The sequence below is a fragment of the Lethenteron reissneri genome, chromosome 25 (assembly GCF_015708825.2).
Source record: "Lethenteron reissneri isolate LAM-NWPU_2019-01 chromosome 25, ASM1570882v1, whole genome shotgun sequence".
In the NCBI taxonomy this organism is placed as follows: Eukaryota; Metazoa; Chordata; class Hyperoartia; order Petromyzontiformes; family Petromyzontidae; genus Lethenteron; species Lethenteron reissneri.
Genome location: NC_083803.1, coordinates 11,699,580 through 11,727,471, shown reverse-complemented (window position 1 = coordinate 11,727,471; position 27,892 = coordinate 11,699,580). Strand labels below are relative to the sequence as shown.

Sequence of the window (27,892 nt, the reverse complement as noted above, 5' to 3'; positions counted from 1 at the left end):
TAGTATCTACTGACTCTATAGTAGTGACGACTAACTATATAGTAGTATCCACTGACTATAGTAGTAACTACTAACTCTATAGCAGTATCTACTCACTCTAACGTAGTATCTACTGACTCTAGTAGCTACTCACCGTAGCAGTATGTACTGACTGTATAGTAGTACTAGCTTTACTACCCGGCTTCGCCCGGGTACTTGGATTCACCACGCCCGGCCGCCTTTGTCTCCCCAGTGACGATGTTCACACACGACACCAGTTACTCGTTTGAGGCTGAGTCGACCTAGGGGAGGCCCAGGTCCGGTTCAAATAATCATCACCGGTGGTGGCCGTGAGTGGGAATCGAACTCGGGTCGCCGGGTTCGTAGCGTGGCGCGCTAACCACGACACGACAATGCGTTACGCTTCCGTTGTAGGATTTGTGTGAGGCGCGCCGATCCGCTGTAGGGTTTTAGTGAGGCGCGCCGATCTGCTGTAGGGTTTTAGTGAGGCGCGCCGATCTGTTGTAGGGTTTTAGTGAGGCGCGCCGATCCGTTGTAGGGTTTTAGTGATGCGCGCCGATCCGTTGTAGGGTTTCAGAAGTAATGAGACAGTTGTTTTTGCATAAAAAATGTTAATGGTTGTGGTTTGACGCTTGAACACACCGGTGGGCTAAAGCAGTGAACTATTATTCTTTTATGAAGGTGACACTTTTTTACTGAATGGCCGTGTTGGGTGGTGGAGGGTTACAACACATTAATAAAGAAGGCGATCTAAAGGCAGTAACCAGTGGCGGCTGGTGATATTTATTTTTGGGGGGGCGCATTTTTTAAATTTTATTGAGGGGGGCAAATAAATATAAAGCAGTACCAAAAGCCATTTTGACTACTTGAATATAAATTTTGATGATCTTTATTTACATTTCAGACCAAAAGAAGTACCAAAAAGCATGTTTCCTACTTGAACATAAATGTTTCTCTTTTATATACATTTCAGACCAAAGTACCAAAAAGCATGTTTCCTACTTGAACATAAAAACGTTAGTTTCATGCTATTATCAATATGGCTGCGGCTACTTTCAAGACGTTTGCATTTGTCAGAGAGATGTTTGAGGTCTCTTACCCCCGTCGTTGTCCACAAAACTTCAGTGCCGACACTTTGAAATAAAAGACAGGGAAAACAAAAAAGAGAATTGCTAACATCACATCCAGCCAGCCACCTCCGTTTCTCATAACAAGCGCGGGTGAAGCTTCGTGTGTAGCTTCGTCCTCTGTCACTGGCCTGCTGCTGGATTTGTAAATCGGGTTGGTCCGGTCCGAGATCCTTTATCTTTTTTATTTCTTCCAGCGAAAGCCTTGTGAAAGGGTTTTTTTGTAAATAAATTACAGAATTTGGATGAACTGCTGCCATTGTTTACACAAAAAATTTGATCAGCCTAGCAAGTGTCAAAGTGGTGTCGCCTTCGCACTCGCAGTAGTGGCCTACAGCGTAAATTTGAATGACAGGTGACGAGAACCAATCAGATTGGATAAAATAACATGTATCCAATTCTGATTGGCCAGGGACGCAACGACTTGCGCCCCGAGGATAATCTTTAAGAAACCAATTAGAGACCAGCTTCAGGTCACATGCTGTCCGAAAATGTAAAGTCTCACATAGACATCCATTTGTCCGGCGCCCCGCATAAAACACATTGAAAAACATAGAAAATAGTTGACCGATTAAAGCCAGTTTTTATTAAATGCTGATGCTTTTCTTACTACCAGCCGGCACATCGTATGAAAAAAATATTTTATTTATGTATTTTTATATAAATTTTGTATATGTATATTTCTGGAATATTGATGGGGGCGGCGCCCCTGCGCCCTCTATTGACGAGCCGCCACTGGCAGTAACGTTGTTTATGATTAATGGTCGCGAAAGGCCACGTGTTACAAATCGACAAACTTTACTTAATAAGCAGGCTACAGTGTACATGATAGACTGGCAGTACACCCACCCAGCTGAATAAGCAGGCTACAGTCTACATTATAGACTGCCAGTACGCTCAGCCAGCTTAATGACTATTTGTCGAATGAACATTGAAAGAATCCATTATTGGCGCGTGGGATTAAACATAATTATACAGTTGTTGTTTCATGAGAAATGGTCATTGTTGTGGTTTTACGCTTGAACACACGGGTGGGCTAAAGCAGTCAAGTCTTAGTGTTTTAGGAACGTGACAATTTTTAGCAGATTGGGCGTGTCGGGTGGTGGATAAGGGTTACAACACATAAATAAATAAGGCGATCTAAACCGAATAACGTTGTTTATGAATAATGTTTGCGAAAGCGTACGTGTTACAAATTGACTAACTTTATTTCATAACCAGGCTACAGTGTACATGATAGACTGGCAGTACACCCACCCAGCTGAATAAGCAGGCTACAGTCTACATTATAGACTGGCAGTACGCTCACCCAGCTTAATGACTATTTGTACAGTCACCATTTAAAGAATAGATTCTTGGCGCGTTGGGTTTAAAAGTAATATTAATTGCACACATTGTGGTGGGGGGGAGTGAAGAGTACGTGAAACTTTGATGAATTTACCTCAGAGTCGCGTGGTGGGTGTCGAGGCCTAGTAGCATGCAGAGCCTCCGGCCTCGCCTAAATTGCCCACCCGGCAGAGGCAGGGTATGGGTGGCGTCCCCCCCCCCCCGCACTACAATAATACTGTCTAATCGCTATTATTTCATTATCTACGGAGCCTATAATAGTAATTGAACACATTGGGGTGGGAGGGGAGTGAAGAGGACGTGAAACTGTGATGAATTTACGTCAGAGTCGCGTGTTAATGCGTGCGCCTATTTTTAACGGGAAAAAAAAATGGCGTCCACCCCTTGGCGAAGGCGTCGCTACCCGTTGGCAGGGGCAACCGCCGTCCAATGAAAGCGGCGAAGGCGTCGCTACCCGTTGCCAGGGGCAACCGCCGTCCAATGAAAGTGCGTATGGTCCATCGACACACAGACACACAGACAAACAGACAGATTAACGATTTTATATATATAGATATACTGACTGTAGCAGTATTATATTCTTAGTAGCAGTATTGGCTGACTGTAGTGGTATACACTGACTGTTTTAGTATCTAGCAACTCGATAGCAGTATCTACTATGACTACAGCAGTGCATACCGACTGAGGTGTGACCTGCTTTCACTACAGCAATGCATACTGACTGTGGTGGCACCTGCTATCATTACAACAGTGCATACTGTGGTGGAACCTGCTTTCACTACAGAAGTGCATACTGTGGTGATACGTGCTATGATTACAGCAGTGCATACTGACTGGTGGTACCTGCTATGATTACAGCAGTGGATACTGGCTGTGGTGGTATCCTATGACTACAGCTGTGCATACTGACTGTGGTGGTACCTGATATGATTACAGCAGTGAATACTGCTGTGGTGGTACCAGCTATCACAGTAGTGCATACTGCTGTGGTGGTACCTGCTATGATTACAGCAGTGCATATTGTGGTGGTACCTGCTTCTACAGTCTGCATTATAGACTGCCAGTACACTCACTTTACTTAATAACCAGGCTACAGTCTACATTATAGACTACCAGTACACCCATTTTACTTAATAACCAGGCTACAGTCTATATTATAGTTTGCCAGTACACTCACCCGGTTTAATAACCATTGCTACAGTCTACATTATAGACTGTCAGTACACTCACCCAGCTTAAGAACCAGGCTACAGTCTACATTATAGACTGCCTGTACACTCACCCAGCTTAATAACAATTTCTACTGTCTACATTATAGACTGTCAGTACACTCACCCAGCTTGATAACTATTTGTATAGTCAACATTATAGACTGGCAGTACACTCATCCGGCCTAATAACTTTTTGTACAGTCTACATTATAGACTGTCAGTACACTCACCCAGCTTAATAACTAGTTATACAGTCTACATTGTAGACTGCCAGTACACTCACCCAGCTTGATAACTATTTGTACAGTCTACATTATATACTGCCAGTACACTCACCCAGCTTAATAACTATTTGTACAGTCTACATTATAGACTGCCAGTACACTCACCCAGCGTAATAACTATTTGTACAGTCTACATTATAAACTGCCAGTACACTCACCCGGCCTAATAACCAGGCTACAGTCTACGTTATAGACTGCCAGTACAGTCACCCAGCTTAATAACCAGGCTACAGTCTACATTATAGACTGGCAGTACACTCACCCAGCTTAACCAGGCTACAGTCTACATTATAGTCTGCCAGTACACTCACCCAGCTTAATAACTATTTCTACTGTCTACATTTATAACCAACTTATATTAAACGGGAATAGGCCGATTCTAAAGGAATCTGCAACCTTCAATTCATTTGCGCGATTAAAAGAATCGATTTTTGGCGCGTTGGGGGTTTACATTATTTAATTACAGAGTTTGATTTGTATTGGCATGTTATGTTTTAAAGTTTTCAGAAGATTTTAAATGTATTTTTCCCCCGAGCAACGCTGGGTATATCGAGTTTATAGCACAAAGTCTTCGCCTGACAAGAGTGGCGTGTCGAGGCCTAGTACCGTGCAGAGCCTCTAGCCTTGCCTAGATTGCCCAGCCAGCTGAGGCTGGGGGCTGGGCCGCTACCCCCCCCCCCCACCCCGCGCTAGAATAATACTGTCTAATCGCTATAATTTTATTATCTATCGACCCTATAATAGTAATTGCACACATTGGGGTGGGGGGGGGGATAGAAGAGGACATGAAACTTTGATGAATTTACCTCAGCGTCGCGTGTTAATGCTTGTGCATATTTTTAACGAGAATGCAAAATGGCGTCCGCCCCGGCAGCGACGGCGTGGTGCCTGTTGCCAGGGACAACCACCCGTTACCAGGGGCAACCCTCGGTCGGCATCCGGCGTGCTTCTTCCCGCACTGGTCGGCAAACGTAAATAAATAAATAAAGATATATCGCACTAAATCGATAATCGGACGGCTTTAAAGTTTAGGAACGAAAAAACGGGAATGCCTATTCCCACCGCGGGGCTGGAGGCGTGCCTCCCGGCAAAACATTTTCTCGGCGAACCCCATGATCTGAGAGCCAAATCCCCTGCAAGCGAGTGTACGCAGACGGACAGACAGACGCACAGACAAAAAATAATTAAATAGGTTAGATGCTCCAGATTATAAGACCCACCCCCACCGTTTGGGGGGGTGGGTCTTATAAGACACTGATGTGTCTTGTAATCAACCAAAACATAAGCAGTACCTTACCGAAAAAGAGTCTTTAGACTCGGTGAGGTTTCGCTGGGTAAACAACGACACTGTGAATGTAATGAACCAGGTGCAGCTTGTTATGGACGGATTCCAACGCCCACATTGGTTGATAACTCCCGATTGCAAAGTGGGCAAATGCCCAAGGGAGTGGTTGGAAAAACCCCACAAACTGGACTTGAATCCTGGATCTCAACGCGCGAGCAAACCGCCACACCATGGTGATGGTGGCGGTGATTTTGCACGCTCATTCAGATTGTGTGGATGTGACGATCTGGGTTGGAACCTGCAGTGGTCATGCAGTGATGTGTGTTGTATTTATGCCCCTTTTTCCAAAAATTAATATTAAGAATAATTAGGCCAAAAAATATATATATAATTAAATAATGATAACAACCCACTACTCGTCACATTCCACGCCGGGCATCTGGACAACGTGGAATGCCATCAAAAACAGCAAACGTCAGGACCTCTCCGCCACCTTTGTCTTCCAACGGTTCGGCACAAACATGCAAGCCATCAAATCCAGAGAGGGGTCTGGCCTCGGGATGACCCACGCAGAGGGAGCAAGGGAGTTAGAGGGTCGCGAAAAGGGTTCATTCCTGGGATGTCTGTTTTTCTGTTGTTGTTGCTTCTCTCGCATGAGATGCACAGAGGGGTTGCGAGGGAGGCTCGCAAGGGAGTTGTGGCGGAAGCTTACCGAGGCATCAACACCAACCATGGGTGCCATGCCTCGAGGGGAGACGGGACGAGGAGGGGTCGTTAGGGGCTGAGTTCGGTATGAGCCGACAGAGTTGCGCTGATGAGCAATCAGCCTCGAGGAAGGGTAGAAACGCAAGAGTGTGAGTGCCAGCGACCGAGCACCACCGAGCACCACCGAGTGCCACCGAGCGCCACCAAGTGCCACCGACAAAAGGGTGTCAGCCATCAGCGGACAAGTGGCGAGCGTCTTGTCGACCCGTCATCCAACAGGGGAAAAAGCCTGACCGACCGCCTGTGAGGAAGAGTAGAGTGCCATCGAATGCGCCGTGTGTTTAATATACACACACATCGACCAGCACCCGCTGAGAACAGACAAGACGTCCAGCAGTGGACGACGGAATCATCGCACCACGACGGCAAGTGTCGTGCTGACTCGTCATCCAACAGTGGAGGAGCTGCGCGCTATCCGACGACGGAATCATCGCGCACCACGACGGCGAGCGTTGTGTCGATGCCACTCATCTAGCAGTGGAGAGAGTGGGCAAAAGAGCAGGGACACGCCCGAGCGAGGGAGCAGGGCGGGAAGCTGCTGCTGGTGGTATACCCCTCCCCCACCCCCCGCAAGCTAACGACACGACTCCTGGCTCTAAAAATAATAATAATTAATTTTACAAGGGGACAACGCACACACAACATGCATACGAATAAGACTATTTCAAAAGTTATCTTTGTGTTTCGAAAAGGGTTGCAATTTCAAGGTGGTGCGTTCAATATCAACTGATCGCACAAAGCAGTTGCTGCCGTCGAGTTACATGAATAAGAAGTGTTTTAGTCATTTATTTTCGTTAATTGCATAATCTTGCCGATGAATCTATTGATGTATACTTTTGCCTTTGCATATTAGAGTGTAATATGTTTGTTTAGAATTAAAATCGCTTAACACAAAGTGGTTGAGTGTTTCTTTCCAAGTCCATGCAAAACTCTTATTTATAAGAACTGTATCCTGCGTTGATATATGAATTTGGAGACCTAACATAACATGAACACACTAAAATAATCAATAAATGTTTAATCAAAGATAATCGTTTTATCCTGATTGATACAACTCTGGATAACGAAGCAAAGCCTAATAATCATAACTGCACACATTAACATAATCTCAAGCATTTGCATACATTAATACGATTATCTCCGTGATTATCATTATTTACGCATATAATTGCATACATTAGCATAATTTCCGCGAATTATGCATTTTTCCAAATGTTTTTACTTTTTATAAATGTTATCAAAATTTCATGACCCGACATATACAACACGTGGATCAGCAGTCGTGTGTTTGCTGCTGGTTGTAGAAGTTTACGGTTCGAATCCAGCGTTCCCCTTGGTGAATAATGTACTTTTCCAATTTGTACTCATACTTTATATATTTTTTACGCACTTATGTTTAGTAATTTGATTACCTCTGCTATAGTTTGGACTCCAAACGGTTTTTAACATTGTAAATTTCTGACCCATGCCTCCACTGGACGTGTGAAAAAGAACTTCACAGCTCATCGGATTTCTCCAGGATGTTATAAAGATTCCGCTTGTGAATAAATGCAGTGTGGTATTAACCGTAAAATACGATGTTGCACACTCGAAATGAAGGACGTGGGCAGGTGCTCCAAATCGAGGACAAGCACATTTATTGTGGTTAATAGCAATCTTGTGAAGAACAGCACCGTCACTCTGTAAAATGCACCAACACGTGTCACACACAGCAAGTATTCCGAGTCGCCATTAACCATGTGGCTGGTTCCTTCGGAGTGGGCAGGTAGGAACTTGGTTGGACAGCGCGGCGTTCAGGGGGGGGGGCAGTTGGATGAGCATGTTTACCCCCCATCCTCCCCTACATCGTCAACCAATCGCGGCGTTGCTCGTTGTTCGATGAGGGATGGGATGGCATGAGTGGGCGTGTTTACACCCCACGACAGATACATAATCTCTGGTGGGCAGTGTGGAACCTGCTGTTCCGACCTGTATCCCTGGTGGGCAGTGTGGAACTTGTTGTTCCTACCTGTATAAAAGATAACTTGACTCAAGGTACCCAGGCAGCCAGTCAGGTAGCCAGCCCCCTTAACTATCGGCCCCTCCCCCTTGTGTAGGCCCCTCCCCTTACCCCCCTCCCTTAGGCCCCTCCGCTGACCCCCCCCCCTCCCTTAGGCCCCTCCCCTGACCACCCCCCCCCCCATATCCTTAGGCCCCTCCCCTGACCCCCCCTCCCATATCCTTAGGCCCCTCCCCTGACTCCCCCCCCCCCTCAGGCCCCTCTCCTGACTCCCCCCTTCCTTAGGTCCCTCCCCTGACCCTCCTCCCTTAGGCACCTCCCCTCTTCGTACCCGGCAGTAGGTCTCCTTCAATCAAAGAGCTGTTTATATTATATATATGCACGACAGACAGACAAATAATCCCTGGTGGGCAGTCTGGAACATTGTTCCTACCTGTATTAACCCTTTTCTACTACTGATAAACCATCTTTGTCTTTGACAATCACATTTGCACATCACTATTCGAATATTCCTTTAATCCTAAGCTGTATGTCTATCTATACCATCCACTTATATCGATATCTTACACCCATTATATGTACTGTATGTGTACAGTATACGTACTGTATATCACCATTGTACAGCTTACTACTTTACATGTGTTTTATTCTCAACAGCATTGCAAGTAGTAATACTCTGGGTACATGGGCATGGTTATAGACTAAACAGTATTATAGTTAGAGAATTACAATGACAGTAGGTAATTACAGTGCGTCATCCCTTTACAATGCACAGTGCTAAAACCCCTCTAACTGCATATATCACAAACGAACAATTCAAAGCCAAGCTTAACGTCTAGAACAAGTCTAGAACAAGTCTAGAACATTTATATAACGATCAAAAACAACCTTTGGATCCTTTATCTGTAAAATGCATCAGCACGTGTCACACACAGCAATTATTCCGAGTCGCCATTAACCATGTGGCTGGTGTATCCGAGCGGTTATTCAATAACTCTGCGAGCCACCTACAGGCCCAACTCAGTCATCACATGCTGCTGTACACACATGCATTGATGCACTGCACAGCACATCAGGACTTTCACAGAACCACACTTTACTCCCTTGCTGCACAAGGACATAAATAAAAGAGTGATCCATTCCTAATGTGCCACACTCTCCCCCACATAATGAGTGTCGTCTCGACACTCCACCTTTCTCCTTGCAAACATTTTGCAGTCTTTTTCCTTAAACTGGTCATGAAAGGAGTTTATGAAATCGTGAACACAATTTATCTAGGGATCATATCCATTCCAAGATAGCGCCACTCCAGACGCTCTCTATTTTGGGGTGAGCTCCAACTCTTTAACGTCACAGCTCACTTGCCGTGCAAAAATATATGCATTATTGGCTCCCCCCCCCCATCCCCCCAAACAAAATGTGTATTTTTTTCATTTTTGCATGGTGTACAGTCTGGAAAGTACCAACATGGCAAAATTTCAAGTTTGTTGCATGTCGGGAAGTACGCTAAACATTTTTAACAGACACACATAATCACAACTTTGCCTTTTATATATATGGAGATATATTTTATGAGAAGCAACCTGGGCACAAGTGATAGCCCAACGAAGTGGCTTATCACGTGGAAATGTATAGCAGCCAAATACTCTAAACGCATGTTTCTATAAGCGGAGGCGAAAACCAGAAGACCAGGAGAAAAATCCACGCGACCAATGGGGAGAGAGACACGCGCACTCCAAATATGCGCAGGCGTCAGGGTCGGCATCGAATCCACGACCTCCTGTGCTGAAAGTTGGCCTCACGGTCTGCATAGTCGCTACAAACGTGTCTATCGTTGGGCTGATCCGGATGATGACTGCTAAATATTCCCAGTAAAGCAGATGCCATCATCGAGACAGTAACTGCATTAAAAAGACACGGCCTTCTCTCACAGTAGGCAAGGAGGCGTACGGTCCCAGTCCCCGCACCGCCTGCGTTCGCGCGGTGATGCTGCACAGGTTTCATCAGCACAATAGTTCACCTCCATGAACTCGTGAGAGTGAGCTGGTGACTGTTAGGTATATGGGTGTTATGGAGAGTTGACGCGTTCAATGAGTGTGGATACGTTCAATGAGTGGTACCGAGTTCCACGAGTGCTGGTAAGGTTTTTTTAAGATATATATTTTTGGATATGTCTCTCTCTGCTTGTGTGTCTGTCTGTGTGTCTCCGTGTCTGTGTTTTGTCTCTCTCTCAAATGTATCAATATTTGGATGAACGTAATCAAACCAGGTGAGGTGCTGACTGTTGTGTTAGCCGACTCTCTGTGTTGTATTGCATTATATTTCACTAGGTTTGTTTTCTACCTGATGACGATTGCTTGTGTTGCAATCGAAACGTCATATTCTATTTAATTTTTTTTCTACGTGACTTTACCGAAAGAACCAAAGACTATATAGTTGTGTTTCAGGTGCACAGGGCGTTGAGAGAGATGCATTGGTAGGGTTGACGCGGACCGGGATGAGGAGCGAGCGACTCGCGTTGCCCTTGTACGCTCCTGAGCTCTTCAGAATAGACGCGCGAACACAGGGTAGGAGATGGGGGGGGGGTCCTCTTGACCCATCGACTCTTACGCAACAGAGCTGAAACCGAGCTCAAGGGGAACCGCACAAATGTTTGTTATTTGCGGCAATGCCTGTGTCTACTGACCCCCATTGTCTGCAGTTTGACATCCACGCTTCTTATTGCGCAGCACACACGCTTGCTCTGCGTTGCCAAGGAGTTTCGTGAGAAATGCAAATACTTCCGTGTATCCACGTAGAAAAAAATATCACTACTGTAATGATCCAAGAATGTCTGTGTCCCGCGCGTGACGTCACTCCACATGTGCCCTCCTCATTATTATTCACGTGAGCCTGCATTCATTGACGAACGCAAAAGAAGGTCGAGTGGTTATTACATTTTGTTACGCAAATTCTCTTTCGATTTTACGTATCTCTATGTAGTGTTGTAAATAAAGGCGGACGACTTCTTGTCTTTTTTCCAGGGCCACATTATTACAATCTGTATAACACTTGTTTTAGTTATGCCTCCGTCGCTCATTCGCTCCCTCACTTGCCGCGTCCCTATCCTATTCTCTGCTCTCCTTTCCTCACCCCTCTCGGGGTGAGGACGTTCGGACTGCGCTCGCGCCTTTAGCGTCTTACTCCTGACCCTAGCTGCTCTTGACATTCCCACGATGATGCTCACAAACCGCCTCTTCTGGCTGCCTAGCGCGGACATGCAGCCGTTGTCGAATATGCGCGCGTTGAACTACTACATCCCCCCCCCCACCTCCCCGTGATGAAAAAGCTAGCCGTCCCGGCTAAAACACAACCAACACAACGCGCGATTAGTGGCACGGGTTAAACAACAAAAACAACATTTTAACAACGTAACGCAATCAGTGGCCCAGGTATACCAACAACAATAACAACAGCAGTAACAATGATCTACTGCAATAACATGTGTATGAGCAGTGATCCGTCACCCCTGAATGGGACAACTTGGGGCACGGGAGGGGAACGCTCGATACTTGTCAAGGAGCCGCGTCTTGTCCTCGTTGCGACTTTTCCTTCGTGACAATGGCCATTTGCCGGTGCACTGGCACCCCGCTTCCGTGTGTCCGGGGTGCATCCCGAGGTCGCGGCTGACCAACCGGCTCCCGTTCCAAGAGCCTGCCAGCCAGCTCATCCCGTGCTAATAGTAGCGGTCCTGCAGGCATACGAGGGGCAGACCGCTGAAGCGCGTCCACATGTGACCGTACCACAGGTTCGTCGGATACATCCAATACAGGCTGCTTCGGGATGGGGGATGACACATCATAGGGAGGAACAAATTTCTTAAGGCGCGACGTGTGAACGTGCCATTGGTGCCAGTCAAAGTGAATACGTACACTCTGGTCCCATCGAGTTTCCACAATCTAGACGGGACCCTGCCAGGGCTGATAGAGCTTTGGCGATGTGCCCACTGGCACCATGAGGCAATGCAGCCAGGTCTTGTCCCCCACACGCCCAGGGCTCCCGCGGAGACCGTGTGCCATGCAGGTGCTCGTTGGCTGCCTGTTGTCGCGCCGTGTTACCCAGTGAGGCCTATATCTTGCCTCATTCAGTCGGTCTAACATCGCCTGCATCATGGGGACAGGTACGGCCGACGTCTTCCCCGGCGCACGTATGCCCAATCTCACCAAGGCAGGGGCCTCGGGCTCTCGTCTGTAAATTAAATAAAATGGTGAATACCCGTTCAGGCACGTGGGGCCAATCTGTAAGCAGCTAGGGCACCCGGAACGTGCAGGGCCCAATCGTTCTGCGCTGCGTTCACCTGTTGGCATAGCATAGACATCAGTGTCCTATGCCGGCGGTCGACCATCCCGTCGGTTTGCGGGTGGTACGGGGAGGTCCGAATCTTTTTCGTCCCTAGCGAATCGCACACCTCCTTAAGCAACCGGGAGTAAAATATTGCCCTGGTCGGTGAGCAGTTGTTCTGGTGCGCCTTTATCAAGGACATATCTCTGCAGGAAAGCCTCGGCGATTGAAACCGCATATTAGTCCACCAATGGCCACGCCATAGGCCATCGGGTGAGGTACTGGACCCTTATGAGCAAGTACTTGTGGCCTCTCGGGGTGATGGGGAATGGACCCAAAATATCCAGGGCAACAATCTCGTTAACACGGGAGACCTGTATGGATTGTAATGGGACCTGGTATGGCTGTGCAGGCGCCTTCAGCCGCACGCACTCGTGGCACGATTTAATTAATTGATGCACATCGTTTTGCACGCCTGGCCAATAAAAATCTTTGCACAAGGTCAATGCGGTCAGAGGGTGAGAGACGGTCAGGGTTGACCGTGGAGGTGTGTCGGTGGCATCGACGGCTATAGGTCGCGATGACCTTTTGACCTTGACTCCGGGAAAACTTCATCGTAATATTTACTTCTCTGTCTCTTAAACACACGGGCTGAATTTCGCGATTGCGAAAAGTCCGCGAGATGGAAAGGTTCTGCGGATGAACATTGCTCGCAAACGGAAGGCTGCGGGTTCAAATTTTGGTTTTGGGGGTCGATACAATTTGGTATCACTTTGTGGGGAAGCGATCGTCCTATGGAAATAGTTACCCCCACCATAGGAATGTGCACTATTAACCACAGGCTCAGTGCTGTAACTATAGATGACCATCAATTTCTCAATGCCCATTTGAGCAGGAAATCACACTGACTTTTGAGAACCCGTTTCGCGTGGGGTTTATGCCCCATTAGCTAACGCTGACATCTTTTTACCACTCATGGCCGAGCAGCATAATTGTGTAATCGTCGCTATTGTTTGAAGTGCGTGTCGATGCGAGGCTGTTTGCGTTTTCAAACGTGCTTTTTTGCTCTTAATGTGTGTTCTGCGGCGGCGTTTCCATGCGCACGGGCGTGGGGATGTGGCATTGATGGGTGGTTACATCGCTGATATATAACTTGCAGCAGCAGCGGGTCTATTGCTCGAGCAGGGGGAGCCAACGGAGGGACTCACAGGTGAGCGAGTAGTCTCATGACTCACAGGCACCCGTTCTGTGTCAATATTCAAGGACACAGTCATATGACGACTCAACTATTCAGTGGGTAAACTCAGATTTTGTTTTTATTATTTCAATCCGTGAACGGTCCAGAATGGCTGTTCTGGGAATTTATTTGGCACGCCTCATCCATTCTCGTATTGATTTGATGATCACAAACCTGTTGATAAGATTATTACAAATATGCGGTACACTAATATAGGATGATTTGATGAAGGTATGCCTTGTACTCCAACAGTTGTGCCTTACTCCAATAAATCATGTTCCAAGCCAGCCTAACAGCGTTCCGGATATATCGAGATATCAATCCTTGCAAATACGGCCACACAATGAGCCGAGTTATTAGTGGGATGGCTACATTTACTCTTTCCGTGACCGTATACAAGTAATCACATGTTCACATTCGCATTTGCAACGGGGTTTGACGCATGAAGGATACTCGGTGGGGAGTTGCAATCTTTTCCCTCATCTCCGTGACGAACCCGCTATTTGATCCAAGAAACCCGCCCACGCCGCACGTGTAAGAGCGAGCGAGAGTTCAGCCCCGCTGCCTGCCGCAGCCAAAAATCCGTTACGCGGAGGGTCACGACAATTTTTGGCGCGTGCAACGTACGATGAACTTCTTTCGCGCTGTACGTGGAGGTGTGATCCAGAGCGGTGTGCGAAGTGCTTCTTCCACCGCTCAGCTACAACCGCGCACCGCGTGCCTCCCAGCGCCGGTGTTCCAGTGCGAACCGAGACACACTTCCCACGAGGTGACGAGGCTCATTGCGGTGATACTGCCTCCTGGGCTTTGACGTGAAAGCAAACATCTCGGAGAAGCCTCACAAGAGCCGTTGTGGGATTCATACGCAGAGCGAGGGAAGCAGGCAGACCGTGCAGCGTGCTTTGCGCTGCCCACCACCCTGTTCCATGCCCCCTGAAAGCGCTGCCACACGTTAGGCCGGTACAATTCACGATACGCACTTTATGAGCGGATATGTCAACATAGATGACCATCAATTTCTCAATGCCCATTTGAGCAGGAATCCCTCTGACTTTAGAGAACCCGTTTCGCGTGGGGTTTATGCCCAATTAGCTAACGCTGACATCTTCTTACCACCCACGGCCGAGCAGCAGCATAATTGCGTCAAAAATTAAATCCGTAATTTTATATTTAGATATTTTAAAAACATTAAAATATTTTCTAATTATGTCGCTGCTCCACAAACAGTTACTTGGGATATTTTGAAATGTGCCTATTTTCAATGAGAAAACGCGTCATTCCTTCACATAAAGTCCTGGTCACAAAAGCTACGTTTGTGGGGAAGAATAGGCATTTTCAATATTTTGAGGCATAAGCAATTAGAAATTAATACTTACTACCCAGGAACAAAAATCGTATTACATAGTGTAATTGTTTTTCTTTCTGACCGCCACAACCCTGCCCCGCAGAAGCTGCAATGCTGAGGCGACTCGCGGGCAGTTCGGTTCGTGGTAAATTGGGTCTCTGGCTCCTGGTGGCTCTGGGCTGCATTGTAGCGGCATTTGTTCTGCACAGGTGAGGATATTACGAGTCTCTGAAACAACAACGGAAACAACCCGTGCAACGCACGCAACAACCCACATTTGCATCCGCGCAGTGTGTGAAGTCAATGTCGCGTACGGTTTGTGCTCGCGGCGAGCGCGAATCGCAATGGAACGACTTCAGATTTGTAAAGGACGAGAGACCCCCCCCCCCCCCGCAATCACGGCAGAAACGTGAGCACATGTCGGAACAACAAACAAAGACCGCCCCCCCCCCCCCGTATAGCCTTTGCCAGACTGTTGGGAGCAAGTTATATTAGGTCGGAACAATAACGCTCAGAGACACGTGCAGGGTGTCTACCAAAGGCATTGTGCGAAGCCACGGGAGGTTAAGACGTCACCACAATGCAGTTGTTCAGGCACTGGGTGGTTTTGCATAACGTCCAAGGCTCAGAGATCTGTGTACACTCCACTTACGTTTTTTGCGCAATGTTGGAATTGAAGATTCTTAAACCGAGCTGGTGCCAGCTCGATGAGATCTCTGAATTTCTTATCGGATAAACGACAAGGGCAACTTGTGAAATATCGTCGCAAAGAGAGCATCCGTGCGAACCTGCGGAATGTGAAACGTTTAACGAAAGCGATTATTGTTGTGGCTCGACAGACACTCGTGCGATGTGGGCGAGGGAGAGAAGGTTTGGCAGCCTGAGCTGGTAAATCACGCAAGGTGAGCATCGGGCATCTGTTCGTCTCCTGTTTACAGCTTAGTGCCAGTGGCGGAAATTCCACGTTCATATGGTGGAGGCGAGTATATGCATAGGACAACCACTGTTAACCGCCCCACAAAGTAGTACATCTGATCTGGCCTTTGCACCAAAACGTGGCACTTCGTTTCCCTTTAAGGCAGTGCCACTGACGAATGCCATCGAGCATTCTTGAAGGGGAGTGGGGCAACTCTTGACCGAGCAGCCAACCCACCGTGCCTCGCAGGACGACGCCAGAGTTCAAGAGGACGACCGGGTGGGGGACACCCATCGTGTGGAGCGACACGCTCGACCCCGCCCAGGTGGACAGCCAGGATGCGGGTGGCCCGCCTCTCCGCGTGGTCGTCACCGTGTTCGCCATCGGACGGTGAGGCGCGCGACGGCCGTGAAGTTGACGCACCCCCTCCCCCAGCCCGCATCGACGCGCAGACCACACAGCCTCTTTTCACGTCCCTCCACGTACAAGGTACGGGACAGTGTTGTTTATACAGCGACTCCTCTACTTACCACCCAGTTAGGTTTCAGAGGTCTGTTCGTAAGTACATTTGTTCGTAAGTACAACTTTATTCCTGTCGATTCCAAACACGTTGTACGGCATGGACACAAAACCCGAGTAATGGCTTTAAAAGTTGTATAATCTCCTGCAGATGTATATGCCACCACCGCCATCTATTGCGCGACGGTTGAACTTACTACTTTGGGTCCGAACAGGCAACTGGACATACGTACAAGGTTTGTTCGTATCTCTGAAACTTAGTAAGTTGAGTGTTCGTAAGTAGAGCAGTTACATTATACAACCCATAGCCCACCACGGACATTCTGGAAGCGCATGATTTGAGCAGCATTGATTCGACGCAATCAAAAATTCGGCTTTGACAGAGAGCGTGTGCACGCCTCTCAGTCTTTCTTGGGACTGCTTATCCGTGGCTTGCCTCTGGCACGACCTCGAATGCTCAATCTCGGCTCACGCTTGAGTTGCTCAATTGCTTCCAAGACGCGTGGATGAGCGGCTCAGCCGTGCCTTGGGGCTCAGGCTCAGCCTCATTGGAATCCTGGGCCCGGATGGGACTATGGTGTGAGCCAGCGCAAACTTTAACATACGACTTAACGAACACCACTTTGCGTTAAATTCAACAGTGGGTGTCCTGCAGAGACGCCGTCAATGGCTCAGGGCTAAGAACAGGAGATGAGCCCTGCCTCGATACTCCTTTTCAGCAGAAAATAACTTCGACTTTTGCCTTTGACTCCACAGATACCTGGACAAATATTTGCCTAGATTTTTGGGGACGGCAGAACGATATTTCCTGCTGGGCTACGAGGTCACGTACTTCATCTTGACGGACTTTCCCTCGAAAGTACCTGTGATTGACCTCACACCCGGACGATCTCTCGTCTCAATTAAGGTGAGTAAAAATACACAAGATGATGGAACGTTTGGCTGTCAATGGTGAGCCAGGCTGCTCGAGCTCTAGCAAATGAGACTCACCTGATCTCTTTAGTTGTCACATAGATAAACAAAACAACGATTTAAACAACAATTTGAAGCTCACTTGTGTGTCTTCATGAGGATAACACCGACTTCCAAAGCGGAAGTGCATCACGATCTAACGAACCTAAATTCACAGGAAGAATTGAACGCATTCGCCAACAGCAGTGCCCTAACATGAAGGGGAAAAAACACATTACAGGCAAATGACCCGTATTCACACTGTTTGTCATGAGGAAGGGCCGCTTCGCATGGTTGGCTATGTATAGTGCTAAAGAGGGTTCAACACACATACGTACAGACGCATTGTGTTTATACGTATGTGGTTTATTTCCCTTCTATTGAATGCGGCGTGAATGATGGCTGTGTTCGGTGTTTGTTGATCGCACTGCTATGCACTCCCGTGCAGGATGACCGGTTTTAAAAAAAAATACACAAGCGCTATTTGCCAAGCTCTTCAACTCGCCTTGTATGCCCATGTGACGTGTTTGTTTGGCAAACATTTTCTTAAGATCATTACGAAATTAACGATAATTCAATTAATAACGCACACACTGTTAAGAGTTTAGGCTCAGGGAGAGAATCGGAAGCTGCCAACAAATTCCCTTCACTCGGTGGGCTCTGTCCAACAAATATGATGGGTGGTGGCGATGTCTGAAAGGTCAAGAAGCAGGCACGGTGGCAGGACATTTGCATGGACCGCATGAAGACCATCGGCGACCTCGTCGAGAGCACCCTCACGGGCCTAGCCGACTACGTCTTCTGCTTCGACGTGGACCAATACTTCACGGGCCCCTGGGGCCCGGAGGTGCTGGGGGACACCGTGGCAGTGATCCACGCGGGATTTTTCTCAAAGGGGCCGCTCACTTTCCCGTACGAGCGGCGGCCCATGTCGGCAGCCTACATCGCGCACGGGGAGGGGGACTTCTACTACCACGCCGCCGTGTTCGGGGGCTGCTGCTCAGGCGTAGGTGAACGCGACGCGAGGGATCTTTCGGGGCATCGTCCGCGACAGGGAGAAGGGGATCGAGGCGATCTGGCACGACGAAAGCCACCTGAACCGATACTTCTTAGAAAACAAACCGAGCAAAGTGCTCTCCCCCGAATACTCATGGGATCCGGCGATGAGCTGGAAGGATGTGCCCTCTGTACGAATGACGTATTGGCCGAAAGAATACAAAAAGGTTCGGGAACACCCGTAGAATTGCACAAACAGGTGTAGGTTATTTCCTTATTTGCCACCTTGCTAGCTTGCATAGTCAAAGATGATCGCACTCAGGATGGGCTGGCAAAAAGACAACTCCTTAATAATAATGATAAACTCACGCCATAAATCCCACCCTCGTTGTCCAAAACGGCAGGAAGACAATGGCTCTGCTAACTTTTACTATGACGACAAATGTAAGTTGTCTACACAGGGAAGGAAAGTACTAAATTATAATATTTCCACGACCTTTGTTGACCAGGGACCCACCAGGTTTTCTGAGCAAGGGTGATGTCTCTCTGTGCATTTCCAGATGAGCCATATGCAGGTAACCGTTCAGCATTTGATTTTTGCTTCATAACTGTAGACACACCTCCCATTAGCACAGTTGGCTATGCATGGTGCGAAAGAAGTTCAACATACATACGTACGTACACGAATTGCATATTTTATTTAAACGGTAAATGTAACAAGTACAGTATTATTATTACTCCTGGTAAATGTCAGGGGCGCGAGACATTCGCTGACCGTAATCCTGCATCGGCTCAACTGTGACCGAGATAAGGAGGTTCCTGAAGAAGCTTCCAGTCAACTGAGCGATCTGCTCAACAGCACGCAGTGCAACCCCAAAACAGAATCGGAGAGATATGTATTGATCATGTGAGAACAATTCATCTGTTATTATTTTGTTTGCAGTGCAAGTGTGTGTGTGGAATAGATACGTGTTGTTAATGTGACGCCTCCTTTGTGAACACAACAAAAAATGGAGTGGGGGGGGGAGACCGGTGCTATGCCACCTTGCATCGCACAGGGTCAGCTGTCATCAGGGGGCCCCTAGGTAAATTTTTGCTTGAACACTGGTGTCGCGCGAGCCAATGGTGACGAAGGGAGTCGAGGGCGGAGATTTGGAGAGATTATTCGCTCACGTGAACGGAAAAAATATTAACCCGTAAAAACAAAGTTTTTCACTATAAATCCTTTATATGCGTGGCGGCTAGAGTCCTCTCGTCCTCTGGCTTGAGATGGCTGCCACCTATGGGTCAGATGATTGCCTGCCACCATTAAGCAATTGGTAATTAAATATAATTTATTTTTTCCTAAAAAGTGTACAATTTTGGAAAAAAAATTCACGAAAATAAATTGTCACGCACAACGAGTCTGTGTGCAAAATGTCAGCTCGATTGGATCACGGGAAGTGTGTTAAAAAACGACCGAAATTTTGCACGGTCGTAAGCGCGCAAGCAAGAAAGTGAACTTAATGTAAAGGATTAAAAAATTAACCCGTAAAAACAAAGTTTTTCACTCTAAATCCTTTATATGCGTGGCGGCTAGAGTCCTCTCGTCCTCTCGCTTGAGATGGCTGCCACCTATGGGTCAGATGATTGTCTGCCAGCATTAAGCAATTGGTAATTAAATATTTTAAAAAAATTCCCTAAACAGTGTAAAATTTTGGAAAAAAAAATTCACGAAAATTAATTGTCACGCACAACGAGTCTGTGGAAAATGTCAGCTCGATTCGATCACGGGAAGTGGGTTTAAAAAACGACCGAAAGATTTGCACGGTCATAAGCGAGCAAGCAAGCAAGCGAACTTAATATAAAGGATTTAATAACTGTTATTCGCGTGAACTCTGTTCGCAAGGGGACAAAGGTATCGACGTAAACGATGAGGTGCAAACACACAATGCCAGGCATGTAAGACGTGACTGCGTGCAAAACCAACATCTCCAATGGGTGGAGGCTCCCAGCTGGGTTCGGATCAATTTTTCGATTAAAAATTGCTATTAGCTACTTGTTTTTTAGGTCGATGAATGGCGCCTTTAAAAAAAATGTCAGCCGCCTCAACATCCTGCCTCCCAAAGGCGGAACACCCCGACAAGCCACTGCCAATGTGACGCAACCTGATGATGATGATGCTTTATGACGTCGCCCCCCACCATCCCACATATCACCTCCCGTCAAGCGATACACGTGGGAACGGAGGAGAGACTTCCTCCACTCCGACCCCCCCAGCTTTGTTCGCGTTATCGAGCAATTTAAACGATAGTCAGTAGATTAAATGGGTTAATTACATTACTCAAGTAATCGGGAATCCCAGCTGTAGCAGAGTTGGAACTGCGCTTCCCTGTCAATCGAGGCACGAGTGACACCTGGAGGTGCAAACTGAGAATGTCTCGAAAAGAGAATGACGACATTCGTTTAAACGACGCCACGACACCTTGGGAGATGGCTGCCGAATTGGCTTCCGAAGCGAGTGGATGAAAATGGCTGCCGTGTTATAGCGCCGCCGCGTGGTACACTCGCGTCATCGCCTCTGTGGGTTGGCAATGGCGGTGATGGCGCTGATGTTGCCGCCATGACCTCGTGGAGTTGTGCGTGGGAGACCTTGAAGACGTGACCAGAAGCCCCCGTGCTGTTTGTCCGTGTGGCCGATCGGGTGTCTCTGGCACCGGGAGAGCCGGAGGGCTCCCCGTGGACTCGTGCGAGAGAGCACGGGGCAATGAGTCGGTGGCGGCGATTGCCGCACGGCACGGCGGTGCGAGCTGGGTAGAGTGATCGTGGCTGGGCAGGATTTACAACACAGCAATGATAACTTTCCAGATAACGACAAACAACTGGAAACAGAATCTTTATTTATAATGGAGGAATCCGATGAGCTATAAAGCTCTTTTTCACAGATGTCCAGTAGGAGCAGGTCAGAAAGTTACAACCACAAGCAATTCAAAAAGACGATAGGAGAGCAAAGTATAGGAAAGGTAAACAAATCACTAAAACAATTAAAATATTCACACAAAAATGAACCGAAACTGGTTTCTCCAGTTAAACAAAACACGGCAGGGCATTATGGTTTATCAGCTGCTCCTCTTGTAACTAAATCGAGTGAAACGTTTGTTCTCAAGAATTTCCACACTTTTTATAAGGTCGGTTGCTCTGTCAACTTGTGCCGCACAGGTAGAGCTGTCATCAGCCGGTCCCCTAGACAAGCCAAAAAACAAACACAAACTGCAGCTGGGCGCTGGAATGATTGAGAATATCAAGCTAGGCGCTTTGAGATGTGGAGGCGAATTTATAAAGCGCCGTGTGTGCACAGATCCTGATCACGCGTTAACACATTCCTGCGGAGGGAGCTGGTAGGAACGTTGGGTTGCTCGGTCAATGGCCAGGGTCAACGGCGGCGTGGTGTATTCCGCAAATATGCCCGACTGTGAGGGCGGGCACAATCCGGCGTGAGTAGATTAAACGTTGAGTTTTATAAGAGCACCACGGGGTGACCAGCCCCTCCGCACCCAGCCCCACCCTCCCAGCCGGCCCCTCCCCACCCAGCCCCTCTCCACCCTCCCCACCCAGCCCCTCCCTGAACGACGGACACAATAATCCCCTGTGGGCTGGTGTAACCAAGAGGTTCCAACCAGTATAATATAGTCCTGCACGCCTTGCAGATTTGTCCTCTGCGGATTTAATTTGTAAAGTATGCTGTCATGAAGGAAAATCCCATAAAATATACTTCTTTGCACAGTCACTTTGCTGTACTGCGTGTTACATTATTCATGCACGAGGCCCATTTCCCTAAAAAAACGGGATCATATATGTAACATACGTAAATATACTCCTACATTAATATTTAATAATAATAATAACTTATGTCTCCATGAATGAATTACAACGTTCAAACATTCCATAACACAAACCTATTAAGAAAGATCAATCAAGCCCCAAAGAGCCCTGCCGCTCGGTTTGGACTATGGATTATTGGCGTAAGGCACTACCACTAGAGTGCAAAGCGCGTCTGCCCCCCCGCTGAAGGCGCAGCCCCCCTTCTCCACTCGCACCGTCAAGTCCAGACGTGTTGGTGCAGTCGTTGCACAGCGGGCGAGGGCTCGAGACGATGGCTGGACAAGAGCAGCTCGTATCGCCGTCACGTTTAATATCGACTTCACGTGTGCTGGACATTGACCCTCGTGTCCCCCTTGAGTATGTGTGTGTTTGTGCGACGGGTGTGTGTGTTTGTGTCTGTGCAACGGGTGTGTGTGCGTGTCTGTTCGACAGGTGTGTGTGTGTCTGTTCGACGGTTGTGCGTGCGTCTGTGCGACGGGTGTGTGTAGGCCTGGGCTCTGGGTTGTCTTTCGTGATTTGAAGCTTTCGTGACTGCAAGGATTAATATTCTTAGGTTTTTTCGGTAAAGTCACGTAGGTTTACCTACGTGACTTTACCGAAAAAACAGTCCCAGATATTCTGCTCACGATCATTAAGGACCTTCATGATGGTGAGTGGGCCTGGGTAAAACTATGTGGCAGGGAGTGGGAACCATTCCCTGTACACCTTGGGGTGCGACAAGGATATCCTTTGGCTCCAAGATTATTTAATATCTATTTTGACCACGTAATTCGTGAAGCCTTCAATAGCTGTACAGGGGAAATTTACATTTGTTACAGATATAATGGGAGGCTGATCGATGCCCAGGAGCGATCAAGGGATGGCTCCCTATTGGTCAACCACGTTATGTATGCCGATGCTTTGGTAATAGCTGCTCATTCAGAGGAGGAGCTGGAAACGCTGCTGCTGAAACTGGAGCGTGCCACTAAGAGGTGGGGTCTTACCATCAGCCCCACTAAAACTAAGCACCTGCCTGGGTATTCTGTACCATCAGACACTCCACCCCCACAACTCCCAATCGGTGATGGGGCAGTAGTGGAGAGAGTGGAGTTTCCCATACCTGGGCAGTGTGCTTATGACCGGCTCCATTTTAACAGCAGACGTCTCACTCCGAATCAGTTGAGCGGCAATATATTTTCATCAGTTGCTAACGCTGTGTGGAAGCTACCTGGTCTGTCACTTCACGCAAAGCTTTGGGTCTTCTTGGCCACAGTCATGCCCTCATATCTCTACACTTGTGAACCGTGAACCCCCGTAATGGAACATCTTCGCTGGTTAGAAACATTTAGGCTGGCCTGCCTAGGATCCATCCTGGTTTTAACCAGGCTGGATTGTGTGAGCTCACAAATCCTTGTAAGATCTGGACAAAGTGTCATCGGTAAGCTCCTCCGGCAGGCAAGGCTGCGTTGGCTGGGTCATGTAACCTGCATGCCCAGCCACCGCAAGCCTAAACAGCTTTTGTTTGGCCGGATAGAGGGGGCTACACGGGCGCGGCACGGACTGGAGAAGAGATGGAGTGATGTGGTACAGGAGGATGTGGAGCTGAGTGGACTTGCCGATGACTGGTACCAGCAGTGTCAAAATCGGCCTCTGTGGAGGAGGCTCGTGAAGGGCATGTTAGTTTGTCCGTGAATGGAAGTGTTGTGACAGTTGTCTTTTGAGTGGTGGTGCAGCGGTTAGCACACTGCGCTATGAACTCGGCCACTGAATTCGCTTCTTTTCCACCAGATAATATCGGTGAATACAAAGAAATATACGAACAGGTGCGGGGCCTCCTCTAGGTCGACCTAGCCTTAAAAGTGTGAGACTACCCCAGTAGACATGGTTCGTTGGCCCAAAGTTGTTTTGATGGTTCAATCCACAGGACAAACGTTGGATGAAGGGATCCTGGCCTCTTGCGTTCTCACCTGGCTATACAATTAAAACTAAACTCAACCATGTATATTTTTTATTTTACCAGGTCAGGCCCACTGAGCTATATAGCTCGTTTTCAGAAACGAATTGGCCACAAATGATAGCTCGAAGAAGTGGCCTATCGTCACCTGGAAACGTATAGCAGCCAAATACTCGAAACGCGCGATGTTGATGGTAAACGTGGAGATAAGAGCCGGAGGAGCCGGAGAAAAATCCACGCGACCACGGGGAGAACGTGCAAAACGTAGAGGCGTCAGGCTCCGGTTTCGAACCCACGACCTCCTGTATACCAGGCAAGGTAGTTAACATCTCACCACCGTGGCACTTGACTTGAGCACACCTCGACGTCTGTCGCGCTAGACTCTCCGCGAGACTCCGCAAGACTCCAGAGTACTCCGGGATGCAGAGGCCCGGAATGAAGTTGGTGCGGGGGGTGCCCATGCTGGACTTCCTCGCGGACAAGTGGAGCTGCGTGGAGCAGCTCCAGGCCTGCTCCGATGACCTCGTCATCGCCACATACCCCAAGGCTGGTGAGATCCACCTTCGTTAACATCATCATTATCTTCAGCAGCACCAAGCTGCAACACGATCATAATTTACATCAGAATCATTATTTGCAGCAGCAGCAGCATCGTGACGTAGCCAACGGCAGATATGATTAATTAGCCGGGTGGCGGGGGTGGCTATGCCTGTGGCCTTTAATCCAGCACTGGAGGCGAGGGTTGGTGGATCACCACACAAATCGTGTGAACCTCCCTTTCTGTGGGCAACGAGGGGCCCGTACCCAGGCTCACCAGGTCACAGCAATAATGTGGACTCCATCTGTTGGGTCGCATGCATGGGTTTGCACTGGGTGCTCCGGTTTTCTTTCCACGTGTAAAACACTCATCGATTGACCGGTAACGCAACACTATAAGGAGGGCCGCAGAGCTCAGGCAATTGTTGGCGCCGGCTCACCGCGTGGCTGCCTTCCTGTTCGTCTGTGTCTACTCGTGCCTCTGAGCCGTTCTCCCTCTTCGGGAGTGAGCGAATACTGTGAGCGTGATCCATTGAAATGATCACCATCGTCATCATCAACAGGAGCAGCAGCGAGAGTGTCAAACGTCACACACTAGACACGTGTTGAGTGATCGGGCAGCGTTGGCTTTTTTCTGCTACCTCACCTCGCATTTTTTTCCACCTCCCATCATCACCCCGGCTCTCCCCCTCCCAACTGATCTCCACCCAATCCACATGCTGCAGGCACCAAGTGGATGCAGAAGATCGTGGATCTGGTGATAAACGCCGCGGACTTGGCACACAACCACCGCGCGAACATCGATGACCGCATGATCTTCATGGAGTGGAGCTGCGGTCCCGGGGAACCGCCAGAGCTTCGTAGTGGTGATGTGATGGCATCGTCATCATCATCACCACCACCATCATCACGATATCTTCACCATCATTGAACGGTGACACGGCCCAGAGGAGTCGCATTCGCCTCCGTGTTGCAAAGACCTGGCTGGTCAATACCGCGGTATTAACCATAATGCACCACCGCATTGGCTGCTTGGCACTGGACGTTAAAGATCCCGTGATGTCAGTCGAAGACGAGCAGGCCATTGCGTGACCACGTCACGGTCTAGGTTTTTCTTCTCCAAATTAGAAGAAAAACCTTGCTGATTACTTAGTTGGGAAGTAAATATCAATTGCTACCCCCTTTACTGTAATCATGGACAATCTGGTCTTGAGTGCGAGTGAGACTTGCCTGGGCAAACAATCAGAAGAGTGCTCATTGTAACTGCTCAGTCCTTCATTGTTACCACCAGCACCATCATCATCGTCAGCATCAATAACCTCATGATGCTAATCAACATTAAAATTAACAATACCAGCTCGGTCCCCAGCATCATCGCTTAAAATATCACCATGACCACCGTTGGTAGCAACATATCCATGAACAATATCTTCCTCGTCATTCTTGCTACGAGTATCGTTGTCACCATGATCATCATCATGATGATATTCAGCAACATCGTCAATTACATCACCACTACCATCAATAGCTATTAACAAATCCCACCATAATCACCGTCACCACTTAATATCGCCATCACCCGCACTCAGCGTAGAGCAAGCAGCTCGCAACCAGATCCTGGTCGGAGGTTGACTCAGCTCACAAATCTCTCTGGGGTCGATACAAAAAAAGTTCTTACCAGGAAGTCAACAGTGTTTGTCCTTTGGATAGACCAGGGGTCGGCAACCAACACAACAAGAAGAACAATTTATTTTGAATTCGGTAAAAAATATATATTTCAAGATTAGCGTCATGAAGAAGCAGTTCCTTAAAGACCACGTGCGGCTCCGGTGCCGCAGGTTGCCAACTCCTGGGATTGACTCACTCCCTCCACGGGGGATGCGGAACAATCTCCACCACTGGCTCAGATGCTGTAACCAGGAGGTAAGCACGACGTCGATGCTCATCGGAGTAGGCAGTCAGTTTGACTTTGTGCACTATTGCAGGCGTGGAGCTGCTCGATGAATTTCCGTCTCCTCGCGTCATCAAGACCCACGTTCCCTACAAGCTCTTTCCCTCTTCCTTCTGGGCGGAGGACTGCAAAGTGAGATTATCATAGCAATCGTCCATGTCGTTATTATCCTCATCATCAATATCATCAGCAGCAGTAGTAGCAGACTCATCGACAAAGGCATCAGCAGCAATAGCAGCATCTCCAACATCACTACCTGTTCTGCCTCACGGCAGGTGTTTTGCTCCGCGCCAGGAGTGGGGGCGTGTGTACACAGGAATTTCCTGATTTTGAGGCTGAGTTTGGTCACGTGACCAGGAAGTTGCGATTTGAGATTCCCGCTCAACCACGCGGGTGTCAGCCATTACGCAGAGTGCTGAATGGAGTCACAAATTATGTCTCGGTGACCACAGGTACATCTGTTCATTGTGGGACTTTAAGAAGCATTGTCTGTAAGTTCGTTTATGTTCTTATACTACTGGGAATGTTGTTATAATGTTAGAATGACCGTTATAATGCTGTAAATGCCTTTATAATGCTGTTAAATTGTTATGATAAATACAAAGCCTAGTTAACAACGAAGCCTGCAACTTGCCTTATTGTGAATGTTACTTGTAATTGATTAAGTAGAGTCAAACTTGTACCCAAGTAACTATATTGCGATCTTGATAGCAAGGATGACGAAATGTCTCATCCACAGCTCAGTGTAGTGCTGTGCATTTGGGGTGCAGTGTGATGATTACACAATGTGCCTTAATTTAACACAGTAGCTTGTTCTCTTGTATAGCTATGCTGTGCTAATGTAGGTGCCTGGTCCATCCAGGATCTATTGTTTATAAACATGTTATCTAAGACAATGTTATGATGCTGTAGTGTTCATTCATTGTATTGATATTTCCAAGTATTAACAGATGCTATATCTGTGCTGTGTTTTTCCATCAGTTTTACCTCGTTCATTTCAATAAATTACGTTTGGAGTCGGATGTTCACCCTGGCTCTGAAGGTTTATTTGATGCGAGGTTAACTACTCAGATAGTGGTGCAACGCAGCGCACAGCGAGGCCGAGACACTATCATTGATGTTTACCGGAACGCTGCTCGGCAGGATTGGAGTATGGATTTATCAACGTAAGGCACTACCACGAGAGTACAAAGTACGCGTATCCACAATAATCTGATGTCATTGTACCTGATACGCAAGCACACCTTGCACCGCAGCATCGTGAGAACATTTCAAGGCAGCCATCTGGAACGCTCCTGCTTCTGATAT

General features: G+C 47.9%; 1 protein-coding gene and 1 pseudogene across 1 annotated transcript in view; one reads left to right on the top strand and one right to left on the bottom strand.

Annotated features, from left to right (window-relative positions):
• Nucleotides 1–27,892, bottom strand: part of LOC133347230 (interferon-induced GTP-binding protein Mx-like) — an 81,488-nt gene that overhangs the window by 20,839 nt on the left and 32,757 nt on the right. The window lies entirely within an intron of this gene.
• On the top strand, nucleotides 13,540–20,042 carry LOC133346918 (N-acetyllactosaminide alpha-1,3-galactosyltransferase-like; annotated as a pseudogene).